Here is a 12,746-nt window from a genome sequence, read left to right as displayed (position 1 = left end):
ACCTACTGTAGCTTTGGGTATGGGCAAAAGCATACTTATATTTTGAGATTCCAAATTTTGCACAACTCATCTGTGGTGATTTAAGGAGGCCACAGGGTTTTTTTTTTTTTTTTTTCCCCACACCTTTCCCAAAGAGAGTTAGAGTCAACATTCCTTTTCCTTGGGTTCTGATTGTTCAACAATAAGACTATGGTAAAAGTTGGCCTGTGCCAATTTCCAGATCTTTGAGAGATGGCAGCTTCTACCTCCTATCCATTAGAACACTCACTTTTTGAACCTACATGTTGAAAAAGTAAAGGCAGCCCTACAGAGAAGCTCAGGTGGTTAAGAAATAGCCTCTAGCCGATAGCTCTGATAGACCTCTCAATTAACCATCTTCCATCCCAACTGACAACTAGCCAGCCTTGTGAGTGAGCCATTTTGGAAAATGGAAGAGTCATCCTAACCTCAAGCCACTGTTAAGAAATCCCAGCAGGGGGCGCCTGGGTGGCTCAGTGGGTTAAAGCCTCTGCCTTCAGCTCAGGTCATGATCCCAGGTTCCTGGGATGGAGCCCCGCATCGGTCTCTCTGTTCAGCGGGGAGTCAGCTTCCTCTTCTCTCTCTGCCTGCTTCTCTGTGATCTCCATAAATAAATAAATAAAATCTCAAAATAAATAAATAAATAGATAGATAGATAGAATGAAATAATAAATAAATAAATAAAATCTTTAAAAAAAAAAAAAAGGAAAGAAAAGAAAGAAAGAAATCCCAGCTGTAGCTTTGTGGAGCTGAGTGAATATGCCCACAGAGACTTCTCCAAACTGAAGACTGGTAGCAAAACAAATGACCATTTTAAGCAACTAAATTTATCAATAGCTTGTTATAGAATTGATAACTGGAATAATGCACAAGCACTCTCCATTATTCTAACTCCTCTCAATTTCTATATTGTCTAATGCATGTGTTTATATGTATTTGAACACAGGAAACTAGCTTCAGTAGTGGAAGGTCCAAAAAAGTACCAGAAACTGTTGGGCAAACAAACAAAAAATGCCAAGGAGATCCAGTGGCCTTTAAAGAGTAAAAGTAGGGGCGCCTGGGTGGCTCAGTGGGTTAAGCCACTGCCTTCAGCTCCGGTCATGATCCCAGGGTCCTGGGATCGAGCCCCGAGTCGGGCTCTCTGCTCAGCAGGGAGCCTGCTTCCCCCTCTCTCTCTCTGCCTGCCTCTCTGCCTACTTGTGATCTCTCTCTCTCTCTGTCAAATAAATTAATAAATAAAATCTTTAAAGAGTAAAAGTATAACCTCAGGAAAAGGCATAGAGATACATTGTTAATTTTAAAATCATCTTTTCCATGTTTCTTACTTCTCATTCAACCAAAGTTGGTAATGCATAATTCTACTGATAGAAGATTCTATAATAGGTAAAACTGAAAAAGCAAGACCTGAGGAAAGTCAATGCTCTGATTTTAAATACATAACAATAGTTTTGAAAACAAACATCTATTTCCACCTAGCATTTAACCCAAATTATAAGGTCTATAGTCTTAAACTTTGCAAGCACTTTACTGTGCCCAATCCTCAGCAAAGCACAATGTTTTAAATGATGTATCTCTCAAAACTGGTTAACAGATGAAATGTTTGATATGGTTTTGGAAGTCAAATGCTCATATTCAAAAAAGACAACTGTTTAATGTCAAATGCTTTACTCTTACTATTGTTTTAATTTTCACTGAACTCAGCCCAATTGTTTTGAGTCGGTTGGGGCAAAATCAAGCAAGAACACTCGAAGCCTTTTGTGTCTTTGCCAGAAATAACTTTTCAGCAGCTAAGACAGACTGCCAATGGCACCTGCAAAAGGAGATGTCCACATCTCCTCACTTTTCTTTTTCCCTCATCCTTCTCTCTCAGAGGCTTCAGAACCCCTTTCAGAAAACTCAAAGGACCCATACTGGGTCCCTCAGAAAAACCAAGACCATTGTTCATCACAATAAGGTCAACAGTCCATAAGTAAGTCCATAACAATTTTTTTCTAAAGATTTTATTTATTATACATATATAAATATATATATATAGAGAGAGAGAGAGCAAGAGCGCAAGCGTGCACACACACAATCATGAGCAGGGGTCCGGGAAGGGCAGAGAGAGAGGGAGAAGCGGACTCCCCACTGAGCAGTGATCCTGACACAGAGCTTGATCCCAGGACCCGGCGCCCCCTTAGTATTTCTTCTGTTCAGCACAGACCCAAAGAGATTTCTACAAAATGGCTTCCAAACTGATGGAAATTCATCTTTTGTCTCTCAGAGATTCAGAGATTTGTGTCTAACAAAGTTTGAAATTTTCTGAAAATTTTAAATTCTTCCTCTTTTACAGTTGGGAATTCTGTCTTTATCTATAAAATATTTAAATATCTACATTTGAGCAATAACTTTAAAAGGTAGTATTTAGAAACTACAGAAACAGTAGAACCATTATCTAGAGTTTTTTTTTCTTTATGTAATTTTCCAGAGAAATCCTATGCAACTGCAAACAAATACTATTCATAAAACAACTAAATTTATCACACTCTTTGTACTTTTATTTATTCCGTTCTTAAGAAAATTAATTTAAGTGACAATTATGCCATTCTGGATATAAAAGTTATCTCTTTAATGTATTTCTGGGGAAAAAACAAATAACATTTTCAATAAAAGACAGGTCTTTTACCTACATTTAATCTAAGGCTTTCATGGTAAAATAGCATGATTGAAGCATTATTTCCTTTAACTTACATACCAATTCCCTGGTATGTTTAAACATCATTTCTAATGGTTTTGGAATTTTTTTCATAGTTTTTCTGGAATTGTAGGTAGATTTTTCATAGGATAACCTGGACGGAAGGTAAAACTGTCTTATCATTCCTACCATACAACATTATCAAAAGATGCCATTCTTGGGACGCCTGGGTGGCTCAGTTGGTTAAGCAGCTGCCTTCGGCTCAGGTCATGATCCCAGCGTCCTGGGATCGAGTCCCGCATCGGGCTCCTTGCTCGGCGGGGAGCCTGCTTCTCCCTCTGCCTCTGCCTGCTATTCTGTCTGCCTGTGCTTGCTCTCGCCCTCTCTCTCTCTGATAAATGAATAAAATCTTTAAAAAAAAAAAAAAAAAAAAAAAAGATGCCATTCTTCCATGCATGGGTTCTCATATACTAAGATCACCTACAAATAGAGGGGTTTTTTTGTTTTTGTTTTTGTTTTTGTTGTTTTGTTTTGTTTTGTTTGGTGATTGGATAACTTTTTAAGGATGAAGAAACTAGAAGATTATTTTCTAACAAAATTTTGATACTTACAGGGAAATTTGACCTCTGCAGTTTCAAAGAGCTACTGAAGAAATTCAAAGCCACTTCATGAATTACATATGATGCATCTTAGGTGAAATCAGCATGGTAAGTATATACTCCATTTGCAATAAATTATTGAGGACCTTGTGAAGTGTGACATTACTTAGTATCTCTGTACAAATTAGTATCGAGTCCAAGGAGAAAATATTTTATTTCCTGAAAATGGAGTTTGCTTTCTCATTTTGTTAGAAATGAGAAATAATCATAAAATTAATTGGTTTGTTTTCTCATTTCACTATAAATGAGAAATAATCATAAAATCAAAAATATTTCTATTTTTTCCAGTTACCAAAAAGCATAGATATACCTATTTTCAGGATAGGTATAATTGTATTCTTTTTTTTCTTAGATCACAGTTTTTACATTTCGTACTATTATTTTATTATTAATTATCAATGCTCAGAAAAATAAAGTCACTTTTGTGCTATGCTGTTTCTGAGTATTCTTAAATTATGCACTGAAGATAGCATTATACTCCGCCCTTTGACTACATATAAATGTATTAAACTTATACTTAATTATTAATTAAATAATTTAATAGCCATGAATTAAACTATATTATTTAACTTATGTAGGGTCCAAATTACAGGGTAGAGGAGTGCCATTTAAAAGAAATTATGTTCTCGAAATACATGAAGTAAAATAACTGCCTTAATACTTCCAGGTAGTTTTAGGTGTTTTTTGTTTATTTGTTTGTTTGTTTAACTTACTTCTGATCTGAGACCCTCAAGGTTAGCACTTGTAAATAGCATATTTATCTTCAGTCTGTGGTATCAGTTCTTTTTATCAGCTTTCATGAGTCAGTTTGGTTTGGGGATGAAACTTACATGCCAAACCAATAAGAAATAGAACTATCTTTCTCTAAATCTTTATGCTTGATTATATTGCAAAAAGAGTGTCAGAGTGAGAAATAATGTGGACAAAATCAAATAAGAAAAATGAATATACATTTATAATAAGGTTATTCATTCAGAATTTGTTTCTGTGGGTATAAATCAACTCTATTTCCTTTTCCTTATAATTCATTATCTAAGGTACTTGTCATTATAATAGAGACTAATTGTTCCCTGAAATATTATCTTTGTCTTAACATATTACATTAGTTTTTGTGTATAATTATTAAACAATTATTTTGGAGAAAACAAACTGGTTGCCCTTCCAATATCTTCATGAATCCCCATAGTACTCTTAAGATGCCACTGAATGATTGATCATTCTATTCTTTTACATGGGATAAAAGAGATCACTCTTCCATCTTGAGTGCATTGGTAAGTAGTTAAAGTAATAATTCTTCCTGTTCTACAAGTTACTTTTATATGGTAGGACAAAAGCTCATGCATACTCCAAGGGTCTGCCACTGTGAGCCTAAGGGAAATAGATGATTTGAAGATCACTGCCTATTGCCAGAGAAATCATAAGCTACTAACATTTCAGAAAGCTGGTAGCCATTTTTGATATTGTTGTATTTGAAAAAGAAAAACTTAAATTGGAATGTGGCTTCTAAGTGAGGACACTAGTAATGATGAGTTTCCCACTGTGTCTGTCAGAAGTTAACATACATGGCACAGTTTGACATCACATAGATAGTTTAGCAAGTCTTCACTCTAATTAGAATAATTTGAGGTTCCCTTTTAAATCTCTGTATTTCAGTAGTGTTTATTACCATACATCTTTACTGTATTAAGGGTCTTCTTTGCTCCTGAAGCTGCGTAAATGTAGCAAGGCAATTAGTACCAACACTCCTGATCCTTGTCCTGGCTTCATCTTCAACTTTACCCACAAATTGTCTTCTCTCCACTTGCCACTCTCTGTCTAAAACATGTTACCTTCTTCATCTGGCTTTGACATTTTGAATGAGCTACTGCTTGATTTTGTGTGGACCTATTAGGTTTCTGGTTAGTGGTTCATCTCCTCTTTTCTCTGATGCCTCTTGTTTGACCTGCCTACATGTTGTCATTAACCTAAGACCTGACCTCAGCCACCTTCCTCAATTTTTCTCATTCATACAGCTTTTATACCAGGTCCAAAACACTACATCCCAAATAAAATCCTGTTGAACTTTTAAACAGAATTTCCTTTCTTATAGCTTTTGTTTATTGGCTTTTGACCATAACCCTTCCCTGGCTGTCCTTACAAGAGCATCACACCCAGCCATACCTTACTGGCCCAGGGCCATATATAAATATTCAGAAACTACCTTCTTTCTTTCTTAAAAATAGTTACAGTCTCAGTGGTATGCAGGAGCCTCATGTCATTAACTCACAAGAGAAACTTTATGAGATGGTTGTTAATCCATTAGTACCTTTTATCAGCCATGATAAAGAATTTACACCATAGAAATTAGCAAATGCTACAAATTAAGGCTTTTTCTATCCAATCACATAATCCACCCCGCACCCTTCCTTCAGCCACTTTGTCAACACACCACTGGTCTTGTTCAAGGAGGGTCATCCTATGAGGCAGAAACAAATTAGGAAAACAAAACAAAACTTCAATCTAGGACATAAGTGTATGATCATATCTTATCTCCTAGAGGCATCTGTATTTTTAGAGAATCCACTGAAGAATCACTTGAACTCAGTGTTTCCCAAACTAAGTGTCTCAGAGTCACATAAGGAGTGGATAAAACTGCAGAAATCAATGCTCTTTCCCAACCACCTGCAAACAGATTCTTCTACGTGTGGACTTTGGGCAACTTTTTTGTTAAAAAGCTTCTCTGGAGAATCAGAGTCCAGCAGAGTTTGAGAACCAGTGAAAGAATAAATCTCAGGTGGTGACAATTACACTATTAAATTGAGTAAAAGGAGAGTCATTCAAAAAGCTCACTCCATCACAATTAGGAGATGATCATTCATTCTATCCCAACCACCCATAGGAGCATAAAAAGCAAACAGTGATACTGAGTTTCTACTCAGCCAAATGGCAGTCATGTTCTTCAGTGATTTATCCTATAATAGATTCCTAAGAAGTGACAAAAAATGATCAATGCTATAATTTTTAAACTCCAAGATCCTCCTACAGACTTTAATAGTTTTATTGAGTCCCTCTACAAAAGTGAGAAATTCGATTGTTTTTTAGCCTCACCTACCTGAATAACAATATTTTACAAAAATGTTAACTGCCAAGAAGATGCTCCTAAGAATATAGATATTTCTACGGTGACTTGTTTAAACCTGGACAAATAATAATTTTATTTTTTCCTAAAAAAATTTGGTTTAAATGCTGGTCTTTAAAAGGTGTTTACTCACTCTCTCCCTCCTGTGACTCTCATTTAAAAGTGAATGGATAGAGGAAAAAAATAGGGAAAAAATGGTTAACAGTAATGAGGGAAAATGGATGCAGTGATCCCTGAAGTTTAAGTAACAAGGCTTTTTAAGTCAGTGCAATTTTTTTTTGCCCTCTTTTGACACTTTAAATAAGATGTATATGCTGGTGGATGTCTCAAGTTTTAAATGATGAACCAAGGAGTGTAATATATCAGAAGAGTGTTCCTCTACAGACATTTTTCTGAATGAGCAATGTGCCACACAGAATGTGCTACAAAATGTTAATGGCTTTGAGGCTATACAAATTTGAACTTTATTGGAATATGCTAATCATGAGAAGGATTGTAAAATTATATACTGGCTTGGAGAACGGTGGGATTATGGCAATGCAGGCACAGGGACAATGCATCATCTGCCATAGAAAAGGACCCCAGGCATTCAGCAATCAAGGGATGGGTACCACTAACCTTTCCCTTGCTGTGGCTTCTAACAAACTTTAGCAGCTAGGGATTTTAGCCTGACTGGGGTAATTAGATTAATAGCTAAACCAAGAAGCAGGAATGGCCAAGGAGAGCAAGTAGTTTAAAAACTCGTATTTTGTTGCGCTCTAAGTCTATGGGTGAGTCACATTTCACTCCCCCCGCCAATGCCCTTCCCTTCAGCACAAATCAACAGAAGCACCACTGAGGAGCAGGCAGGGATTAAAGATTTTATATTTCTCTCTATCACAGTTTTGAAAGTCAATATCTGACATTTTGTAGGAAACTAGAGAAAGCCTTCCCCTCTCTTGATGGCAAATCTATCTGAAGTGCTTTCCGCGATGCTTGCTTCTGGCTTCCTACACAGAAACCAGATACGGTCTATGTTTTCTGAAGCTGAACTATATTTCCATCACATTATATTTTTGGGAACTCCAACTTCTAGTTTCACCTGGAAAACATTCCTTTTAAGCTTTCCTTCATAACCATATTCTTTAAAATTCAGTTTCAAACTTTACTTTTGAGTTGGATGTAACCTTCTGATGAAACATATGAATTTTTATGGCACGGTCTGCACTCTGCAGAAACCATACTTAATAATCCCTCGGTTGATTCTCAAATGTTTAGGTTTTTCCAAAAATAAGTCTAATGAATGGGGGTACCATTGAGATGACAATAATACCTCAGAGATAGGAGATATTATTTTAGACAGATGGAGGAAACTAAATCCCAGTTCCCATTCTTTTTTTGTTAAGATATCGTCATTGCTTTTAGCTATCCATTATTCACCCGCACAAAAGTGTTAAGCTGGAAAATGAAGCCTGCCATTTATCTCCAAAGCTCACTTAACAGAAATAAATGCAGTTACCACCTTCCAACTCTAAATTGTATGAGATGGAGTGTCTGAGCTACTGACTATAACCTTGACAAGGTGTCTCATCACTTGTCTCAGACACTCAGTCAGCATCTAATCATACACTGGGATCAGAAATAAGTCTGGAACACTTTGAATCCAGTATGGAGAATGGAGTTAATATTTGGGGAGCAATCTGAGTGGTTGGCAACAGACTGCAGATTAATAGGACAGGACTCTTAAAAATACTGGAGGAAATTGCTGACTCAGAGTCTGATCGAGTCTGATCGTCTGTTTCTATAAGGATAACCTGTTATTTTGCTGTTAATAATCACAATCCTTGGTATCAAGGTGACTGACTACACTTTTGCTCAGGCTTCTTCTTTTCTTCCCGCATGAACTCAAATTCTTATAAGGGGGATATATGAAATCAAACATCTTGGGGGATAGATAATTAATTCAAAATTTACTTGCCTTATTTAACTTTAAATACACAAAAAACACAATGATTTCAATAAAAAAAATACAGATATTGTGGGCCGATAAAAAAGGTAGCTTCAGACCAAATCGTGAGGCTGAATTAATCAGGCTTTTAAAATAGTATTTACCAAATATCCAAAAGCTTATACCTCTGATTGCCTCTATAAGATGTGGAACAACTGTCTATTTGAATCACAAATCAAAGAATATCAGAAATGTATGTGACTAAAAAACCATCCAGTCTAATCCATTATTAGAGTTTAAGTCAGAAATATATTGTAATGATCTGTATTGAACAAACACTTCTCTACTGCTAATCATGTGTAAGTCCCTGCCCTAAGACTTCATTCTCATAACAACCAATGAGGAGAGTACTATGGTATACACTGTATTAATGAGTAAACTAAGACATAAGTATATGAAGCAGATTGCCTAGTAAGCAACCCCCTGGTAAGTGACAGATGCAGGATTCAAACTCAGGCAGTTTGACCACAGAGGGCATCCTATTCTGCAACTCATGAATGAGCGTCTAGACAGAACTTTTCATTCTCAGCAGATACATAGTTGGCTGACTTCAGAGGATCGGTGACAAACTCATTTTTCCTAGTTACCATTACAGTGATCTTGCTCAAGCAGGGATATTTGTGGCTTTAAAGCAGCTACCACCATGGTTCAAGGTGGATTTTCATGTTATGTCACTTAATCTGTACAGCAACCTGCATAGGCAGTTTTAGTTGCACTTTATAGTTATGAAACTACGGCTCAGAGAAGTCAGTTAACTTGCCCAAGTCACAGCACAAACAAGTACACATTCTGGTCTGCCTGACTCCAAATTTTTCTTTCTACCTTACACCACATTTGCTTTTTATTTATTATTATTATTATTACTATTACTGTTATTATTATCATGTTATGTTAGTCACCATACAGTACATCATTAGTTTTTGATGTAGTGTTCCGTGATTCATTGTTTGTGTATACCACCCAGTGCTCATTGTAACATGTGCCCTCCTTAAAACCCATCACCATGCTACTCCTTCTTCCTACCCCTCTCCCCTCCGAAATCCTCAGTTTGTTTCCTGGAGTCCATATTCTCTTATGGTTCTTTTTCCCCTCTGATTTCTTTCCCTAGCTTTCCTTCCTTTCCCCTGTGGTCCTCCGTGCTATTCCTTATATACCACATATGATAAGTGTCTTTCTCTGCTTGACTTACTTCACTGAGCATAATCCCTTCCAGTTCCATCCATGTCAATGCAAATTGTGGGTATTCATCATCCTTTCTGATGGCTGAGTAATATTCCATTGTATATACCACACTTTCTGAAAAATTTGTGTAATGTGAGATGACCTAATCTGTGGGTTTCTTTAGGAAGGTCACTTAAATTTATACTTTTGTTTTTCCCTCAAGACTCTCCTTACTTTTCTTGCACTTATATTTCTATATGTTCTCAGGTATTTAAGTACAGATTGACCATGGCTTGTCATGGAAAAGCCTTTGGACAGGGCCTTAAGAAAAAGGTTAAGCTAACTATGTATACCTAAATATTATATCCTCACATGTAAATCCTTTAAGCAATTGAACAAATTAACATTTTTATCAGCCCAAATAAAGATACATAAACTTTTAAAAGTCTCCAATAATTCGGATTAAAACAACAACATTTGTAGGGGGACCTGGGTGGTTCAGTTGGTTGGGCGACTGCCTTTGGCTCAAGTGATGATCCCAGAGTTCCAGGATCAAGTCCTGCATCAGGCTCCCAGCTCCATGGGGAGTCTGCTCCTCTCTCTGACCTTCTCCCCTCTCATGTTCTCTCTCACTCTCTCTCTCTCTCTCAAATAAATAAATAAAATCTTTAAAAAAAAAAAGCCACAAAATTTGTCTTTGATTGCCCTTATACTGAAATCCCACTTGGAAGCCTTGCCACCTCTATGCTCAGGCTAATTACCTCTTGTTTTATGAGGTCTAAGGGAACTGAACCTTCTGGAATGTAGAGTGCAAAAGGTGAGTTCATGCCCTCTATGGCCAGGCTGCCTGGTTGTAAATTCTGACTCACTCACTTACCTGGGCAAGCTACACAAGCTTTCAGTGTCTCAGTTTCCTAACTCATGAATGAAAATAAAAGTGCATTGTTACAGGGCTGTCACAAAGATTAAAGGAGTTATGGAATGAATAAGACTCTACATATGATAATTGATATTATCATATCTATGATGTTTTCTACCAATTTTATTCCCACTTAGATAGATGCAGTGAGAAACACTACCTTTCAAATAAGGACTGAAGTATTTTTCTAACATTACCTGATACACCTAAACAAGTTAGTAAAAAAATAACACCCACCTACTTGGACCCAACTACAATTGATTATCTAGCTTTAAGAGAGGTCATATGCACAAGTTCTTATCAATCTAAAGTAAAAACACTTATTGAGATAATATACAGCTATTTACTTTTAATTTCAGTAAATAACTATCTTTAATGTTGGCCATCTTATGCTTTGTTTGAAAGATTATCTAAGAAGGAAAATTGTATGTGAATGAAATCTCTATATGCCTTTGATCCACGTTTGTTTCATGTTCCACAGTCCTTTGTCATGTCCTTAGAGAAACCTTCCTGACCTCACCAGAGGAGCTCTATAGAGTCTTCACCACCCAAGAGCTGGTTGAGGCCTTTACCCATGCTCCTGCAATGCTGGAAGCAGACAAAGGTGGGAAATTTCACCTGGTAGATGGCAATGTCTCTGGGGAGTTCACTGATCTGGTCCCTGAGAAACTGATTGTGATGAAATGGAGTTTAAATCTTGGCCAGAAGGGAACTTTGCCACCATCACCTTGACCTTCCTGGACAAGAACGGAGACACTAAGCCGTGCATGGAAGGCAGAGGCATGCCAGCCCCTGAGGGAGGAGGAGACGCGGCAGGGCAGGCAGCGGTACTACTTCAAGGGCATCAAAGAGACCTTCAGCTATGGCACAGCTTGTTTTAGGCTCTTCACCCCCTCAGCCCAGCCCTCTCCTAGCTAGCGCGTGGGACTCCCAGGATTGCACCATCCCAACCACTAACTTGGGGTTGGGGCCCCTTCCCTCCACGTATAGCTGGGGTTTATGCATGTTTTCTGCTGGGTGGGATAGAGGGCGATTTCTCTTTTATGTGTACATACACAAAATAAACGTAATTAAAAAAAAAAAAAAAGTTCATGCCCTCTATGGCCAGGTAAAAAAAAATGTATAGTAAAACGTATGGTAAAAATGTATGGTAAAAAAAAATGTATGGACTAACTTTATTTAATATTGTTATTATTTCATGTTATTAAGTCATATATCTCTCACATTTTAGGATTCCTGACGACTTGGTCCAATGCTAAATAACATTTTAATGTTGCTACTACAAAAAATTCTCAAAGATTAGTATTTACTGAGTTATAAGGCTGCCAAAACTATCACTGCGAGATCCTAAATAATGGGTGAAAGGGAATGTAATCTGCATCTTAGATTTATCCAGCAATATAGTCATTACAGGATTCACAGTATTTCATAAGTCACTTTTCTGAGTGTTCATCAACAGGATCAGCTGGAGGTTTCACTAATGTGGCAGAGTAATTATCTATCTATCTATCTATCTATTTATCAATCCATTATCTCTCTCTCTCTTTCTTCTATAACTTTTTCTTTTGCATCTCTACTCACCCATTTTTCCCCATATTAAAGTATTTAGACCTTTCTAGACTCTTTGCCCTAAGGGAGAGGATTTGACAGATTAGAAGCCAGGGGAAAAAGAATTATATTCTGAGATTTTTGCCGCCACAAGCCTTGGTCCTTAATATAAACTGAGAAGACACTAGGCTTATAAATTAGGAAACTCTTAGTTACATTATAATATACATTATAAACTGTTATAATTATAAATTAGAAAATCTACTATTGGCTAGGCTTCTGTTATCTCTACTACTATAATGGTCTCAAAAGACCCAGTTCAATCAATTTATATTTGCTGAAGTGGTCCACATAGAAAAGCCAGCCTCATGTTGGAGGAGAAGGGGGAGGGGCAAGAAAAATGAGGTGCTTTAAGATCTTAGTGGGTCCTGCAGAGAAGGGACCTGCACTGGGATATCTTGAAAGAAACTTGGGAATGAGGAAGTCTTTTAGGAGCATTACAGGATCCACTTACTGCCCGAGACGTCCATCTAAACTAATGAGGCTGAGACAGCATCATTGAAATGTCTGCCCACTCAAGGAAGCAGAGCATGGCAAGATAATTCCCATGATGCCCTGTATGTCACAAATGTGTCACTTAGAACAAAAGACCTGGGTGAAGA

General features: G+C 37.1%; 1 pseudogene; it reads left to right on the top strand.

Moving 5' to 3' along the window:
* Positions 1-9,099: 9,099 nt before the first annotated feature.
* Positions 9,100-11,454, top strand: LOC123387914 (annotated as a pseudogene).
* The last annotated feature ends 1,292 nt before the right edge of the window (positions 11,455-12,746 follow it).

Source organism: Mustela putorius, unplaced genomic scaffold, assembly GCF_011764305.1.
Source record: "Mustela putorius furo isolate JIRA1106 unplaced genomic scaffold, ASM1176430v1.1 tig00003867_pilon_pilon_pilon, whole genome shotgun sequence".
NCBI lineage: Eukaryota > Metazoa > Chordata > Mammalia > Carnivora > Mustelidae > Mustela > Mustela putorius.
This window is presented reverse-complemented; position numbering and strand designations above follow the sequence as displayed.